We start from the raw sequence: 17,672 nt of genomic DNA on the forward strand, positions 1-17,672 counted from the left end.
ATGAACCCTGCATCCTGTGACTGTCCAGAGTCACAGTCCAGGGCTCAAACTGCTATACCGCACTTGGTCTTATCAAATCTCATCTCATCAAGGTGACCGAGAAGTATACCATAAACAGTTATATCAAATGTTGCTGAAAGGTGCAGCAGTATCAAAAGGGTCACACTCCTTTCTCTCCAGTTTTTTGTACAGGTCATCCATCAAGGCAACATATTCCATAACCATGCCTGAAACCAGATTGAAATGGATCTAATTAAATTCCTGGAGCTCAGAGGTCATCACAAGTTCCAGTACCTTGCTCAAGAAAGTGAGTAGCCACAAAAAATTCAGTAAATAATAATAATAATAAAAATAAAACTTTTATTTATATCCTGCTTTTCTGTGACAAGACAATCAAAGCGGCTTACAACACGTTAAAATCCGCATTTACAAATTTATGTCCCAAATTCCCCTCTTAAAACAGGATTAAACAAGTTACAATTAAAACATCTATTAAAAACACAATAAAAATACAGCGAGGACAGAGCAGTGGGCTGATACATGATGTGAGGGGCAGTCATTCTGTGGCCGGGCACTTTTATTCAGGAAAGGCCTGCCAGAAGAGATCCGTCTTGACAGCTTTTTTAAAGTTGTCTAAGCTGGCAATTTGACAGATCTCGTCTGGCAGACCGTTCCATAGTTTGGGAACAATTGCAGAGAAGGCCCTCTGGGAGGTAGCAGTTAGTCTGGTTTTTAAAGGCTGCAATAGATTCCTCCCAGAGGACCTGAGGGTGCGAGGCGGTTTATATGGGAGCAGGCGATCCCTCAAATAGGTTGGTCTCAAGCCATGTAGGGCTTTAAAGGTTATAACCAACACACTGTACTTTGCCCGGAAACTAATAGGCAGCCAGTGAAGAGATTTTAAGATCGGTGTTATTCAGTACTGTGGATTCAGGAAGGGCTTACAATGGTATGGTTTTTTTCTGCCCAAAAAACCCTGACTCACTTCTTTTGGAACAATACTACCCAACGTGATGATCCCTGGACCAGTGGTGGTCTCCAAGCCAGTGGATTCTGGTCCCTGGAGAGTTACCAAGAAAGAAACAAGTGTAGTCAGTGGGCACAACAATGGTATCTGTCCCTGCCATACTAAGAAAAAATTCCTGTTGTTCCTCATCTGATACCTTATAAAGCAATGTCCTAGAAGACTCAAAGAGGAGCAGTTAATTTTTTAAATAGGTTGTCTGCACTGTATAACATGAAAAGATACAGTACTCATCACTCCCTTTCAGAAGGGTCCACTTCCATTTTGTTTGTTTTGGCATTTTTGGCAGTTTGCGTACTATCAGAGGGTTATGGGGAAACAAACCTAAATTACTGCAGTTGCCCACCTAGAAGTCAATGCTAGACGTGGTAAGGGGACTATAATGCTGACCATTAAAAATATGCTTATGTGGGCAATCCATGAAAGTGTCATGAAGACAGCAGAAAGGCAGGAGGAGGGAGAGAGCCAACAGAAAAGCGGAGAGCAAAGTGAGAGCTTTGGGGCCTTGTAACAAGTTCAAAATGTTAATTTACAAACCTATGTTATCTCTGCTTTGCTACTTATGGGGAAAAGAATTATAATGCAGCTGAATTTCTGAATTGCATGCAGAGTGTCTGGGACAGCATCCCAAAACAATGACAGAGACATCTGGCTTCCTGGTTTCTGATCAAAGAGATGTCAGGAGAAAATTAATAGCTGCTCCTGAAATGAGCTGTAAGCATTATTGACCTAAACACATTTCATTCTGCCCATTCCTTAGAGACAAGGAGGGTGAGGGTGTTGGAGACTAATGTACTTTCTAAATGAAACCTAATTCATTTAGGGCACTGGAAAAACCTTGCTATTTAACTAGAGCATCCTCTATGTTCTAAAAGGGTAAATGGGTGGCAGAAGGACAGGAATATGGGAAGCCAGAACGAATAGATTCTCCTTCTGTTTTTGTATAATTGGGGGATCACCCAGTGAAACAGATTGACAGCAGATCCTGGACTGAGAAATTACTTACTTCTTCACATAACTCATGTCAGTTATAGAACGCACAAGTGGGGTCTGCAACAAAATGGGGCAGTGAAGAATGGTACTATTCAATGTTCCTGCCAGTTAAAAGCAATGCACAGGGCATGAATGGGCTGGAGAGATGTCTGATGCAAAAATTTGAATGCAGGAGCCCAACACTTTCCCATGCTACCACTTAGACTAGGAACAGGTTCCTCACCTGTAACTGTGGTTCTTCGAGTGGTCATCTGTGCCCTCACACAATTGGGTATTGTGCCTGCAGAAGGAAATATTTCTCTTGCAGCAGATGAAAGAGAACTGAAGGAGGAGCTAGACTGGCTCAATACATGGGAGTAGGCGGGGCTCCTGCCAATCTGCTCAGCTTTTCAGCTTCCAAATGGAGTCTCTGCACAGGCGCAATACGCAATTGTGTGAGGCAGAGAGACCACTAAGAAGAAGAAACATGGAGATGCAAATCCAATTCCTGCATTTTCTTTACCAAATAGGCTCTCATGAATTTCAGATAAGGGTTTTTCCTTGTCCTATCTCAAGATGTATGGGATTCAATCTATGACTGAACCATGTGCTCTACTACTAAACTATGATCCTTCCCCAAGAGTATAACTCTTGTCCTTGAACTGCCATTGAGAGAAATGTGTTGGTGAGGTTTTCAAGTAACAGTCATTGACTGAAATGCTACAATGTTTGATTAAAAAGAAGGTCAAGTTAAAAACAAAAATCCAAGTACAGTCGCCCCTCTGTTTTTGCAGACTTCAAGTCTGCATCCGTTACCTGTTCATGGGCAGCAAACAGAGGGGACAAAATGGGGCAAATGCTGCCATTCAAGCCAATGGAGCTTGAATATAGGCAAATTTTCATTTTCATGGGGGAGGGGTTCGGAACGGATTCCTGCGAAAATGGAGGGCCGACTGTAATTCCAAATAATGCAGCAGAATTCTATTTTTTCTTTAAAAAAACTAAGATGTATAGAAACATATATTGGAATCCTCTCTTTTCTCCTTTTACATTGTTGAGATGATAAAGAAATGGCATAATATAATTCTGTAATGAAAAGGTAACTTTTGAAAGTTACTAGTGGAAAACACCAGCAATTACTAAGGAAGGTCAAAGAAGAAAGTTCAAGGGAAGGCTTGCTGCTGAACATATATCAAAAATAATGACCACAACGGATCTACATAAATTCAACCCAGGAAATAAAGAAATTGAACTATGTAGTTAAAAGATTTCTCATACCTTGGATCAAACATTGATCAGAATGAAGATTGCAGTCAAGAAAAAAGAAGAAGACTAGGAATGGGAAGGGCAACAATGAAAGAACTAGAAAATAAAGCTATATAACTGAGCAGTTAGCATCATCCTATCCATTGCATTCTCCATCACCAGATGTGAGAGCTGGATAATGAAGAAAGCGGATAAAATGAAAATCAACTCATTTGGGATGTGGTGCTGGGTAAGAGTGCTGAGGATATGGTGGACGGCCAAAAAGACAAACAAAAGGGTCTTTGAACAGATCAAGCTTGAGTATTCCCTGGAAGCCAAGATGACTAAATTGAGGCTGTTCTACTTTGACTATGTTTTTGAGAAAGTGTGTCTCACTAGAAAAGACAATAATGCTAGGAAAGGTAGAATGTAGTTGAAAGAGAGGAAGATCGCCCACCAGATGGCTAGACTCAATTAGGGAGGTCATAAATCTGAATCTACAAGACCAAAGCAGAGCAGTTGAAGAGAGGGGGTCTTAGAGATGTCTCATCCACAGGGTTGAGGTTGACTTCAGGGCTGTTAACAACAACAACTTTTGAAAAATGCATTTCTTATAAAATCTACTTGGCTGGGATGACCTTAATCACCTCAGGCACATATGCTTCTAGTGTTGGTTGCATGCACACCCTGAGCCAATGTGCTGGACTATAGCATCTTCCTCAGCCAATGCAGTCAACTTCCAAATATGGGAGTTCCAGGCTAACACATTTATAGAGCACTTGGTTGTGGGGAGGGAGAGAAAGACATATGGAGACAAGGTGGCAAGAAATTCAGCTCTCTGTGAGCAAATCCACATTACATGAATAAAGCAGTCTGACACCACTTTAACTGTCATGGCTCCATCCTGTAGAATCCTCTGTATTGTAGTTTGGTGAGGTATTCAGTGTCGTCTGTCAGATAGCTGTGCTGTCTCACCAAACTACAAATCCTAGGATTCTGTACGATAGAATAGTGGCAGTTAAAGTGGTGTCACTTTCTTTATTTCTTTATTTCTGCAGTGTGGACACACTCTGTGTTTATGCTGGCATTTTATAAAAACCCACAGCTATGTTGTGTACTGAGACTTAGATCAGGATACAGCTAGCACAGTGAGCTAGTACAATGATGGCATCTTTCACAACTGTACACATGACTGTTATTTACCAAGCAGAAAGTGCTAATTATTTACCGCAGTCTGTTTCTCTGAAGATGGCAAGTCCCTACAGGACTGTGTGGCTTCATATTTTAAAATGTTTATTTCATCTTGTGGAAGCAAAGCCTCTGCAAGGTGGTTGCAAAAGAGAACTTTAAAAGCAATAACACAAAAATGCTTTTAATTAGAACATTAAAACAACAACTACATTATAACAGTAAAACCGGATAAAAGATAAAACATTAAATTACAGGCAGCTTGGAACAATCAGGTTTATAAGGCTGGTTAGAAAGACTAAAAGAGGGAGGCAGAACACATTCTGGGATAGACCATGCTATACAGATGGGGTCACCACAGACTAACTATCATGCCCAGCAAGCTAATGGCTGGTTTTCTTTTAACACAGCAGCTGATTTTTAAAAATAAGGTGAATTTCCAAGGAGTGGATCAGTGAAGCCACTAAGAATCAATTATTCTTCTTAGTACATATGAGTTTATCCAAAGACTAGTTTCTTGTTTTGCATTTAGTTCTGGGCAAGGATGTCATCAGATTAGATACATGTGTGTGGCTAATGAACTCTCATATCAAAGAAAATTAATTTATTGGCATCTATTTCTCTGGGCCTTGGAATCTAAGGATCAGTTCTCCCTGCCCCCATTTTATCTTCACAACATCTCTGTGTGACATGTTTGGCTGAGAAACAGCAACAAATGAAAATCACATAGGGAATGTCATAATACTGTTTATTTTAATACTGTTTATTTTTTATTTCATGGATGAGTAGGGATTTGAAACTGGGCCTAGTCTTAATCCAATACTAACCTGGGATGGGCAGCAGGTAGTTCCTGGGCTATATGGGGCTCTACCCAATTTCTAGGCTTCTGTATGTCCCAGCACTACCAAATTTGCTATGGTGATTAAAACAAGGTATATAGGGAGTGCACACCTTATTTTTAAGGTGCTTCTGGAAGCCTCTTGGAATCACAATTCATTTTGAAAACAAGATGCATGCTCCCCACAGGCTTTGATTTAAAGGAAAACATGGCAGCGAATTTGACAACAGAGAAAGATATGGTCCGTAGTGGGTTCATGAGAATAATGAAGTACTGTGCCCACAAAAGCTACCCTAAATCCGGATGTAACTGTAAATCACACTAGCTCTCAAAACACTCTTTCTATCCCGCATGCTTATCTAAGGCAGGTGGACTCTCTTTTCTCTTTTTCTTTCTCTGTGTGAGAGAAAGCGCAAACGTGGAAGGTTTAAATACTTCCATTCTTCCTACTGATGTTCCCCTTGAAAACCATCCCTTCATCCTGCTTGTTGGTCACTGTTTCTTAGAAGACTAGCCACTGTCAACCAAACATGCTGCAGGGTCTATAAATACAAAGCTTTTTGCCACCATGGTTCTGAAAGAAGCACAGAACGACGCAGAGAAACAGATTTTGGATGACCTGTTTAAGATGCCAACCACCATCTTGAATATGTGTATATTAGCACTCCCACTGTTGCTTCTATCACCCACAGGAAGGTTTTAAAAAGGGTGAGAAAGGATGAAATAAAACCCTACCAAGCAATGCAATGCCACCTTGGCATTCTGTAACTGGAATGCAGTTTGGCTGTCAAGTTCTGTTAGATCTCCCAGCCCCAATGGGTTAGGCTCCCCAGGCAAAGGCAACCGAGAAAAGGTATCTTGTCATTCAACAGACTTTGCAGCTCAGGGAAAGATATTCATATTGTATGTACCAATACATTTTTCACAGCTGTTAGACAGTAGACTGGCTTTCTGTCTACTATTCATTGAATAATTTCAAAACTCTAAATAAACTGTGCAAGCAGCAAGATAGATCTTATGAACATGGTCACAAACTATTTCTCAGTCAGCAGACATGATTGCATGTGATCAAGAAGAAAAATGACAATTTACTACAAAATACAACATTTAAACAAACAAACAAACAAACAAACTCAAATATTACAGGGTAAACCTCTGACTAGTCCAATGTTATAAAAATGAAATAAAATAGAAATCCACAATTCAAATAATTCATGAAGATCATTCTCATTTTAAGCATTGCAATAACAATAATTTTGGTTATCCGGAGACCCAAGATTCAGGAAATTGCTCTCGAAATATTTTTTAAAAGGTTATCCAGGCAGGAGATTGCATCCCTCTGTGCCATTTGCTTGTAGTAGAAGGAGAACCAAGCAGGAGAAGCTGCTCCCATACTTATGACAAGCAGCAGATTTTTTTTTCTGTGATGGAATCAGGCCACAGTTAAGTGATACAGCAGCCACCCAGAACATTTTCTATTTAGCCCTGTCACAGACTAACAAAAGACAAGAACAGTGTCCCATGCATGCAGATATCGTGGGGGGAGAGAATGGAGTCAATAGGAGTGCCGCAGCAGGTCTTGGAAGCAATGTATGCCCTTCATTATTTAATATGTTGAAAACACTGGTTTGCCAAGAAAGTAGCAAAATGAGTTATATTAAAGCAGGCTGGCAACTGGTCTCAAGCCGCTCCTGGCTTTAAAGGCTTTTTCTATTGTAAGAATTTAAGATGTGTGACCTACTATGATAAAAGACTTCATTACTATTATGGTATTAACCATTATTATAGCCTCCCACCCTTCCATCTGTTTTTAAAGGTAATACGATAAGGTGGTAAGATTACATTATGAGAGCTAAACTGGGTTCACTGCAGCAAAACATAATTCCTAGTAAATTGGAGATGTGATGGTGAAATATTCAAGCATTCATGTATCCTGCCCACACAGTTTCCCTTCTCCTCTTGGGGCTAAAAATGGTTCCCTTGTAGATCGTCTCAAATCTTAACATTACTGTAACCCAGATTAAGACACCAGGGACTACTTGGGTTTTGATAGCAGCTCTTATTACCAGCTTTCCACCATATTGTGCTTAGAGTTGTCAACCAGCAGCGTGACACAAACATGAACCGCAGAGCTGCAGCAGCACAAGGCACCTGGAGACTGGCCCAAACCCAGCTTAATCAATCCTCTGACTCTGGGATTTAGTTCTATTCTTATTCAGGAAAGCAGGTCCAGCACAACATTTCTCTACTATCCTCCATCATAAGTCAAAGTAAATCAGTAGGCACTCACAACAACACACAACTCATGCTAAGCTTTAGGTTTATAGAAATTTATGCCTGCAAATCCTATGGCCATTTGTTTGAAAGAACTACTGAACTAGAAGCTTACTTCTGAGCAGACATGCCCAAGAGTGGCCTTTAAGCCATAAGACTAAGGATGAAATCCTAAATTGTCAAGTCACACTGAGAATGAAATCATACACATATTTACTCAAGAGTAAGCACCAAAAAGAGAACAAGTGTGGTGTCATGGTTTGAGTGTTGGACTATGACTCTGGAGGTCAGGGTTGAATTCCCCACTCAGCTATGAAACCCACTGGGTGACCTTGGGCAAGTCACACTCTCTCAGCCACAGAGAATGGCAATGGCAACCCCCACTTGAAGAAACTTGCCAAGAAACCCCCATGATGGGTTTGTCTTAGGGTCGCCATAAGTCAGAAATGCCTTGAAGGAACAGGACAACAAACTCCCAGGTTTGAAGCTGGCCAAGAAAGTCCCATAACAGGTTTGTATTGGGGTTGCCATCAGTCAGAAACAACCTGAAGGCACACAACAAGAAGCCCCACTGAATTCAATGGGGCTTACATCTGAGTAGGTATACCCTGAACATCTACTGACTGAGTACACATAGCTATGTGCTGTGAGTCTACTACAGGGGTGGGAATCCTGTAGTTCTCCACCTGTTGAATTGTAACACCCAGCCGTCCTAGCCGGTCCAAACCAATGGTGAAGCGTTCTGGGACTTGCAGTTCAATAACATCTAGAGGGCTATAAAATGTCTATTTTTGGTCTAGTGGGACTTGAGTACAATGCAAGGACCGGGCAACATGTGGCCTCCAGATGTTATTAGACTGCAATTCCTAACAACCCTAGCCACTGTAGAAGCTTGATGGGTTCAATAATAGTTTGAGGGCCACACAGTTTCTTTTCTAGTGATCATGCATGTTCATGCATACCACAAGGCAACAGTCCTGTGCAACCTATCTGGGAGTTAGTTGTCATGTGTATTCAACTCATTTCCAACTTATGGCTACCCTAAAATAAACTTATGATAGGGTTTTCTTGGCAGGTTTCTTCAGAGAGGGTTTGCCATTGTCAACATCTGAGGCTGAGACAGTGAGACTTGCCCAAGGTCACACAGTCTGTTTTCATGGCCAAATGGGGATTCAAAACCCTGGTCTCCAGAGTCATAGTCCAGTGCTCAAACCACTACACCACACTGGATTAACTGGGAGCAGGCCATAGCAAATATAATGGGACTTACCTCCACAGTAACACACAGAGGCGAGGGCTGCTTGGCTGAAAACCTAAGGAATTGTAACTCTTGGCACAGTGCAATGAATGCTGTGGGAACTACCTCAAAGCAATGATATATCACATTGGACATGGAAGTACATGATTTGCAATATTCGACTTTAACCACTTGAGATTGGTTCTGCTTGGTCAACACCAAAAGGAAGAAAAAAACGATTACAGTATAAAGAAGAGTTCTTCAAAACCCCACTAGAAGGAACCACCAGCCCTTTCCAAGTGAGCTTTTGCTCCAAACTGAGATTATATGTTACACAGCCAGGATAAGGGATCATGGTCTTTTACACCAAAGGGGTGAAGGAAAAAGTCTCCCCTTTCAATACAGACAGCCTGAGGGTTGTCTTATGAAGCTCCTGAAGCAAACTCAACTATGGCACCTTGAACTGTTCCCCTCCACAGTTGAGACTGTTCTGCAGTCAGATCTTGTGATTCACTTGTATTGTGTGTGTGTCTGCCTTCAAGCCATTTCTGACTTATGGTGACCCTAAGGCAAACCTATCATGGGGTTTTCTTGGCAAGATTTGTTCAGAGAAGATTGGCCATTGCCTTGCCCTGGCACTAAGAGCATGTGACTTGCCCAAGGTCACCCAATGTGTTTCATGGCTGAGCTGGGATTCGAATCCTGATCTCCAGAGTCCAACATTCAAAGCACTATGCCATGCAACAATTTTGTCACAGTGATATTTGATTCGTGTTCTTTTTATGCTGATTTTAAACTATTCTGTTATTCACTGTAGAAGCCCTTCTCTGAGACCTGTTAAAATTAAGCAACCACACCTAACAACAACGATGATGAAGATGACGATGATGATAGTAATAATAAAAAGAAAATCCTGCAGGTCTTTCCCCCAACAATAGTGCAATGTAGTGTGGTGTAGTGATTTGAGCATTGGACTATGACACTGGAGAGCAGGATTCGATTCCCGGCTCCACCATAAAACCCACCGGGAGACCTTGGACATGTCACATTCCCTCAGCCTCAGAGGATGGCAAAGGCAAATCCACTCTGAACAAACCTGCCAAGAAAACACCACAAAAGGTTTGCTTTAGGATCACCATAAGTTGGAAATGATTTAAAGGCACACAACAACAACATGTGTTTGCTCCAGTGGTAAGGCCCACTGAATTCTATGGGACCAATCCCAGGTTACTTAGCACTATTACTTGGCATTTCAGATCCCTGCCATGGAACTTTCAAGTAAAGAAATGTTAATAAGGAAGATATTATATAGAACTAAGACTCTGGAGACAAGGTTTCAAATCCTCACTCAGCCATGGAAACCCACTAGTTGACCATGGGCAAGTCACACTTTTTCAGCCTCAGAGGATGGCCATTCTCTGAAGAAACTTACCAAGAAAACTGCACAATAAGTTTGACTTAGGGTCACCATAAGTCGGAAATGAAGGTGCACAACAACAACCAAGGAGGAAGCCCTATTTCTTATGAAAACACACTTCCTCAGGTTCCAGGTTTTCCTGCTTTTAGTTAGTTAAAAGGCCAGGAGGGTTCCCTAGGCTTTCGGAAACTCTCCTTGCATTGCCATGAAAAGAACCCAAGTCAGCCCAAAGAAACCCCTGTGGCTGCAACCACATAGCACAAATAATCCAGTTTGACACCACTTGCTCAATACTGTGGAATTTTGGGAACGGTAGTTTTGAGCGCTCTGGGACCACCACAAACTACAGTTCCCAGAATTGCACAGCGTTGAGCCATGGCAGTTCAAGTGCTCTCAAACTGAATCATTTCTGCAGTGCAGATGCAGCCTAAGGTCTAGCTTCCTATGTTCCGAAATCAAGTTTTTTATGAGGTTGTTTTGTGACTGATAGGGCCAAAACACACTGCAGAAATAATCCAGTTTGAGACTGCTTCAACTGTCTCAGTGCTAGGGAATCTTGGGAATTGTAGTTTATTGTGGCACCAGAGTTCTCTGACAGAGAAGGCTAAATATCTCACAAAACTACAGTTCCCAGAATTCCCAAACATCAAGCCAGGGCAGTTAAAAGCAATCTCAAACTGGATTATTTCTGCAGTATGGTTTGGACCTCAGTCAAGCTAAGTATATGGACATGATGACCATGGTCCTAAACACACTGCAGAAATAATCCAGTTTGAGACCGCTTTAACTGCCCTGGCTCAATGCTAGGAAATCCTGGGATCTGTAGTTTTGTGAGACATTTATAGCCTTCTCTTTCAGAGAGAGCTCTGGTGCCACAATGAACTGCAATTCCCAGGAGTCCCTAGAACTGAGCCAGGGTAGTTTAGTTGATGCGGTCTCAAACCGGGTTATTTCTGCAGTGTGGACAGAACCACAGAAGCATCCATGAAAGAAGAGAAAAAAACACTGAAAACCAGACTTCATTGCCTCTCGAGAGGAGGGCGTGAGGAGAGGGGGGGAACCACAAGCCACAATCGATAGCCACAAATCTCCTTCTTTTCAATAATGCTTCTCTCCTTCCTCTGTATGAACACCAGCAGCCATTGAAAGCAGGAGGAGGAGAGAAAGAAAGAGAGAGAGAGAGAAAGAAAGAAAGAAAGAAAGAAAGGCTGCTGGGTAGAAAATCCTGGCGACTTGGAGAGCTCCAAAAAATTAAAAAAATAATAACACACACACACACACAGACGATGCGCACATGCACCATTTCTCTCTCTGCAGCATTGGGGAAAGATGCAAAATTGATGATGATGGTGATGCAAAGAAGGGGTCGACCAAGGGAAAGATGGAGCAGACCTCCCTCTCCTGCTCTTCTTGAATTATTATTATTATTATTATTATTAATTATTGATTTTATTTTCCATCGCTCCCCAATGCTGCAAAAAGACAAACGGTGCATGCACGCCTCTATTATTATTAGTATTAGTATTTTAATACTGCCAAGAGGCAAAGGTGACGCCAAGGCAAAACGCCAGCCTAGGCTGACCAGGACGTCCTCCTTTCCCAGGACCCGTCCTCCATTTCGAGCAGCATGGATGCAGAGTCAGATGCAGGGCGACCAGACTTGTCCTCCCCCCCAGGAGGTGTCCTCCATTCTAGCCTGCTGTCCAGGAGGAAGCCCAACAAGTCCTCCATCTTGAGCAGAGCCAAGCAGCATGGATCCACAATGAGATTATTGGAGGAACGTTTCCTATCTAGGAGGAACCCTAAAAGGTCCTTCATTTGGAGACGGTACAGAAGCATGCATTGCCATTGATATGCATTTCCATTGAGAGGCAGGACCTGTCCTCCATTCCAGCCCTTATGTCCAGGAGGTCCTCTATTTGGAGCAGGGCTCAGAAGCATGCATTTCCATTCATATGAGCAATTTTTTTTAGCTTTTCATTTGGAAATGTCCTCCCATTTTTCCCCCTGGAAGGTCCTCCATTTGGCAGGGAGGACGTCTGGTCGCCCCCTCGCCCAGCAGCGGACTCACTCACCCAGATCTCTTGCCACTCACTCAGGGTCCCATCATCCTCAGCCTGCCTCCTTTCTGCAATGGGAAAAGCTGCTGGTGCTGGTGCTTCTGCAGAAAAGCTATAGGCAGAAAAGGCGCAGCTGGAATGAATGGAGAGGGCCAGCGCTGAGCTCTTTGAGCCCCCTGCTGGCCAGGACTGAGAACTGCAAGGCGAGGGGGCAGTCAAGGGATAGGTCAAAGGGTCAAGGCTAGAATCATAAAATAGCCATAGCAATAGCAAGTACATTTCTATATGTACTTATCAGGGCACTTAAGCACTCCCTAAGCAGTTTACAACAAGCTGGGTACTCATTTTAGCAACCTATGGAAGGATGCCAGGCTGAGTCGACCCTGGCTGGTATAATAATAATAATAATAACAACAATAAATTTTATCTATGTGCCTCCTCTCCTGCAGGATCGAGGTGGCTTACAACATCAGATAAATTACAATATAAAATACAACATATATTAAAATACATTCTAATAATTCCCATCCACTCCACCCACCCCCACTATACTGTGAAGAAATATCATAAACAACTAAACCAATTTAAACAGTTAAAATAATCAACAATCACCCCCAGCCAGAGACCGGGGGGGGGGGCAATTGGGGTGTTCTCTAAAACAGTCTGTATCCATGAGAGACCGGGTGGATCATTCAGGGAAGGCCTGTCGGAAGAGATCCGTCTCGACAGCCCTTTTAAAGCTGTCAAGGTTGGTAATGTCCCGGATCTGTATTGAACTCACAACCTTCCTTTCACAGCAACATGATCTGTAGAAACTTGTAGATTATAAGATAATAGTTCCATGCCATGAATAAACATTTCACGTACTACTGATTTTGGCATGGTAAACCTAGGTTAACCTCCCCTCTTCCCATGATCCAGCAATCTTGCTCACACAACCTGCCACTTTTGTTGTTGTTGTTAACTACCCTTTAGTCAACCCCAACAGGGACGTAGCCAGGATTTTGGGAAGGGGGGGGGGGGTCCAGACTAAGTGCCACCATTATAATGGGGCTTGGGTGCGGCGGCACGGCAGCACACACCATTCATTTTATCTAACGGAAGGGGGGGGGGTCCGGACCCCAAGAACCCCCCCCCCTTGGCTACGTCCCTGACCCCAACGTATGACAAATCTGTGGATGAGAAACTTCCAGGGCTCCCTATCATCCCTATCAACCATGCCCATGACCTCTCAGAGTCTAGTCTATTCATCTGGCATGCAGCCTTCCTCTCTTTCTACCTATCAACATCACCCCAGAGCCTCTTAACCTTCTCTTCTCCAGGCTAAACATATCCAGCTCTTCCTAAGGCATGGTTTCCAGACCCTTCACCATTTTAGTTGCCCTCCTCTGGACATGAATTTGTCAACATCCTTTTTGAATTGCAGTGCCCAGAACTGGACACAGTATTCCAGGTGAGGCCTGACCAAAGCAGAATAGGGTGGCTCTGTTACCTAGAGACCACAAGGGCCATCCAGTCCAATCCCCCTGCCATGCAGGAACTCTCAATCAAATTATCCCCGACAGATGGCCAACCAGCCTCTGTTTAAAGACCTCCAAGGAAGGAGACTCCGCTACACTCCAAGGGAGTGCATTCTACTGTCCAACAGCTCTTACTATCAGGAAGTTCTTCCTAATGGTGAGGTGGAATCTCTTTTCCTGGTACAACAAGGAATGGAATGGGTAGATGTAGCTATACTTGGGGTGAGTGAGCTAAACTGAACAGCTATGGGGCATTTTCAATCAGATAATTACCTCGTCTTTTCCTTTGGAAACAAAAATCAAATAAGAAACCAGGCAGCATTAATAGTGAGGTGAGATGAAACATCAACAATTCAAGATACATAATTTAAGATGAAATACACAGATGACCAGCAGAATATAGCAAAGATTTGGAACGATGACTGATGAATGTTAAGAAAGAAAGTGCAAATGGAGAGTTACAGCTGAATATTAAGAAGACAAAAATAATGGCCACATATGATTTACATAATTTTAAAGTGGGTAATGAAGACACTGAAAGAGTGAAAGATTTCCTATACCGTCCTCTTATAGTTTGAAAAGGTAGATTCCAGACTTACTTGTTTTTAACATCATCTGACAGAACTAGGTCAGAGATTGCAAACGTTACTTTTTTGGATTACAAATCCCAGTGGTTGCATTGCTATTTGATTCAGGAAGTTGTAGCTCTGAACTCGGCCTTGATGATTTGAAACTGAACATGAGCCCTGATGCTATGGAAAGCTTTTGTGTTTCAGCTAGCGAGAGGCGGTATTAAATTTCTTGGTACAATATTGTTATACCTACACTGGTGCACTTGATATGTCTGGTTTACTCAGAGATGTAGATTATTACTCAGTGATACATTGATACACTGAACTAGCCTTTGGATTTTCTAAAGAGCAAGATGTCACATAAGTCTCACTAGGCATATGCTTCAACATCTGGCCGACAGCCACCCCCGTGATAAGAAAGTGAGGCAGTTACTTCAGGCAGTAAGGCAGTTACTTACGATGACATATTGTAAATGCTATTTTTTTTGTTTTTTCAATCAGGTATTATGTTATGTTAAATATTGTTTTGATGTGGACCTGTGCTGAGGGGTTGGTTGGGGAAAGGATTTTCTATTAATCTTGTTTGACTTGTAATGTTCTTATGTTTTCCTATTGATTGCTACTGTATTGATATTGCTTGTTATTATTGTCTGTTTTATATGGCCGGGGGGCTGGGAAGGGATTAGTTTGCTTTTTATTGTACTTTCACTGTTGTTATCTGGCCAGATTCCTCATTTGGGTGGGATACAAATTATTTATTTATTTATTATTTATTTATTTATTATTAGGAGGCAGATACTGAGAGCTGGGGAAAAGATGAATAACAGAACTATTCTTCTCACACAGCTTGCCCTGCACCTCCTACATTTACCTGAAGAGGAACCTCCAACATCTCACTCAGGAAAACCATAACATACTAGGCCAAACAACATCAGAGCATAACAGTCAAAGACATAGCCATGCTAGTCTGGATCAGTATTCAAAGGGACTTTAGCATCTTTCAGATACTGGAGATTATTGTATTTAAAGCGACTTATCCTCAACAGGATACAGTCAAGTTTAATTTTAAAATCAGGTATTATTGCATGTAGCCATGGCCAGGCAAGTGCAACTCATATGCAGCCTGGATCCCAGCTATGCTTATCCTGTGGCTTTTCAAAAATGGGAGCTTGCTGTTTTTGAGAAGCCACAGGATAAGCACGTCTGGGATCTGAGCTGCATATGGGTTGCACTCACTTGGCTGTGACAAGGTGCGATAACACCCAGTTTTAAAAATTAAATGCAACTATATCCTGTTGGGGGTAAATTGCTTTAAATACAATGTGATAATCTCCTAACTGAGGGTGCATCTACAGGGTAGAAATAATGCAGTATGACACCACTTTAACTGTCATGGCTCCATACTACAGAATCCTGGGATTTATAGTTTTGTGAGGCACCAGACCTTTTGGGCAGAGAAAGCTAAATATCTTGTAAAACTACAAATCCCAGGATTCCATAGGATGGAGCTACAGTGGTCAAACTGCATTATTTCTACACTGTAAATGCACCCACAGCAAACAAATTTGGTAGCATAAGCTTTTATAGACTTATGAAAAGTGGTTTGTGTCCTTTCTTGCATAATTGTAAATAAAAACTTTATTCACAAACGTGGGGTCCTCCTGCAGTTAGTACTAGTATGCATAGCTGAAATGGTCCCTTAGGTTATCCAACCTCTCACAGGCCTCCTCTGAGCTAAGCAATTCCCCCAACATTTAAGGAGACACGGATGTTTATCACACTATACTCTTAAAGTGCTACAATTCCACTTTGACTCCTCTAGCTGCCTCCTGTTGCATTCTGGGATTGGCAGTTTTAAGGAGAGGTATTTAGAATTCTTGAGAATTCTAAATACCCCTCCTTAAAACTGCCAATCCCAGAATGCAACAGGAGGCAGCTAGAGGAGTCAAAATGGAATTGTAGCACTTTAAGAGTATAGTGTGATAAACATCACTGACATGGTTGGTGGGGACTCCACGTTCTGTCCTACTTTTTGGGGTAACAGATTCTAGTGTAAAATTTCCTGAATGAACCACAATCCCAACATTACTGTATGCATTTATGTGTAAGTCTAGAAATTTTAGTTAAAAATTGATCCAAAAAACCTAGGTTGACATAGGCGGGTTACACACCGCCAAAAAGTATGTGCTTGGCACATACTAGGGTTAGGAAGGGGCATCCTTTCCGGACACCCCTAACCCTAGTAAGTGCCGAGCACGTACAAAATGGCGCGCCCATTTTACATGGGCACTGCCATTTTGACGTAGTGGACGCTTAGCGTCCACACGTTGCGGCGCAGAAATGACGCTGAAAGTGTGCCATTGGTGCCTTGCAGCATCATAACCACGACGCAAAAAGAACCTGCTTATTGCAGGTTCTTTTTGCTGTGCCGGGGAACTGCGCGAATTGTCCTCTGCAGTTCCCTGGCGCAGCAAACACGGGTGCCAGCAGAGTGCCCTTTTTGGGCGCTCTGTAAAGTGCCTTACTCACGGGGTCAATGTAATTACTGTACCTTAACTCCTATCAAAAAAGGAAACATCCCCTTCTCTGAGTAGAGTGGAGAAAGGCAAGAGTTTAGTCCACCAATTCTGATGACTGGAAGATGGGAAGGTTGGCAGTTCGAGGCCCAAGTACTGACTGCATGATGGGGTGAGCTCATGTCACTAGTCCCAGCTTCTGCCAGCCTAGCAGTTCAAAAGCATGCACATGCAAATAGATAAATAGGTACCACTTCCGTGGAAAGGTAACAGTGGGGCTTTTCAGACTGGAGCTTTGCGCCAGCCTGGATACGTGCTAGGGTTGCCTGAGGGCAGCGCCACCGCATGCCTCACAACCCAAGCACATCACAACAGCGTGATAATGGTGACGCCCTGTATACACAGGTGCCTCCAGTATGACATCACGGCCGCGCTGCAGCCAAACAGCACGGCACGGGCATGACATCCTCGCGAGGCTGCAGGACGCTTGGGGTGCACTTTCAGCGTCGTGGGAAGGAGCTCCGAAACGGAGCTTCTTTTTGCCACACACATCGCTGGTGCAGCCTTTCTCCCCTTCCCAGCAGCTATCGGGGTGTCCTTGGGGCATGAAGCCCCAAGGACACCCCTTTCCAGGCCGTGGGGAAGTGGCGTTTTCCCACTTCCTCAAGGCCTGGAGAAGTGGCGGATTGGGGCTGCCGCTGCGGATGCCAAGGCCCCAATCCGGAGGGGAAAGGGGCGGTTGCAGGATGCCTCAAAGGAGTGGTCTGTATCCTGCCAGTGTTTGATGCAGTCATGCTGACTACACGACC

The 17,672-nt window shown here is 42.9% G+C and overlaps 1 protein-coding gene across 4 annotated transcripts in view; it reads right to left on the reverse strand.

The window, feature by feature from the left end:
• LOC149319980 (ELMO domain-containing protein 1) overlaps nt 1–12,402 on the reverse strand; it is a 73,003-nt gene extending 60,601 nt beyond the window's left edge. For 3 of the 4 annotated variants that reach the window (XM_089512714.1, XM_089512711.1, XM_089512713.1), the window contains exon 1: nt 12,271–12,402. The gene's annotated coding sequence lies outside the window, so the exon portion shown is untranslated. Of the gene's footprint in view, nt 1–2,240; nt 2,295–12,270 lie in introns of those variants that run through there. The other variant, XM_089512712.1, reaches the window with a different exon arrangement.
• Nucleotides 12,403–17,672: the final 5,270 nt, after the last annotated feature.

This window comes from Sceloporus occidentalis, unplaced genomic scaffold (assembly GCF_023333645.1).
Source record: "Sceloporus occidentalis isolate IW3139 unplaced genomic scaffold, rSceOcc1.0.p SCAF_2, whole genome shotgun sequence".
Lineage (NCBI taxonomy): Eukaryota > Metazoa > Chordata > Lepidosauria > Squamata > Phrynosomatidae > Sceloporus > Sceloporus occidentalis.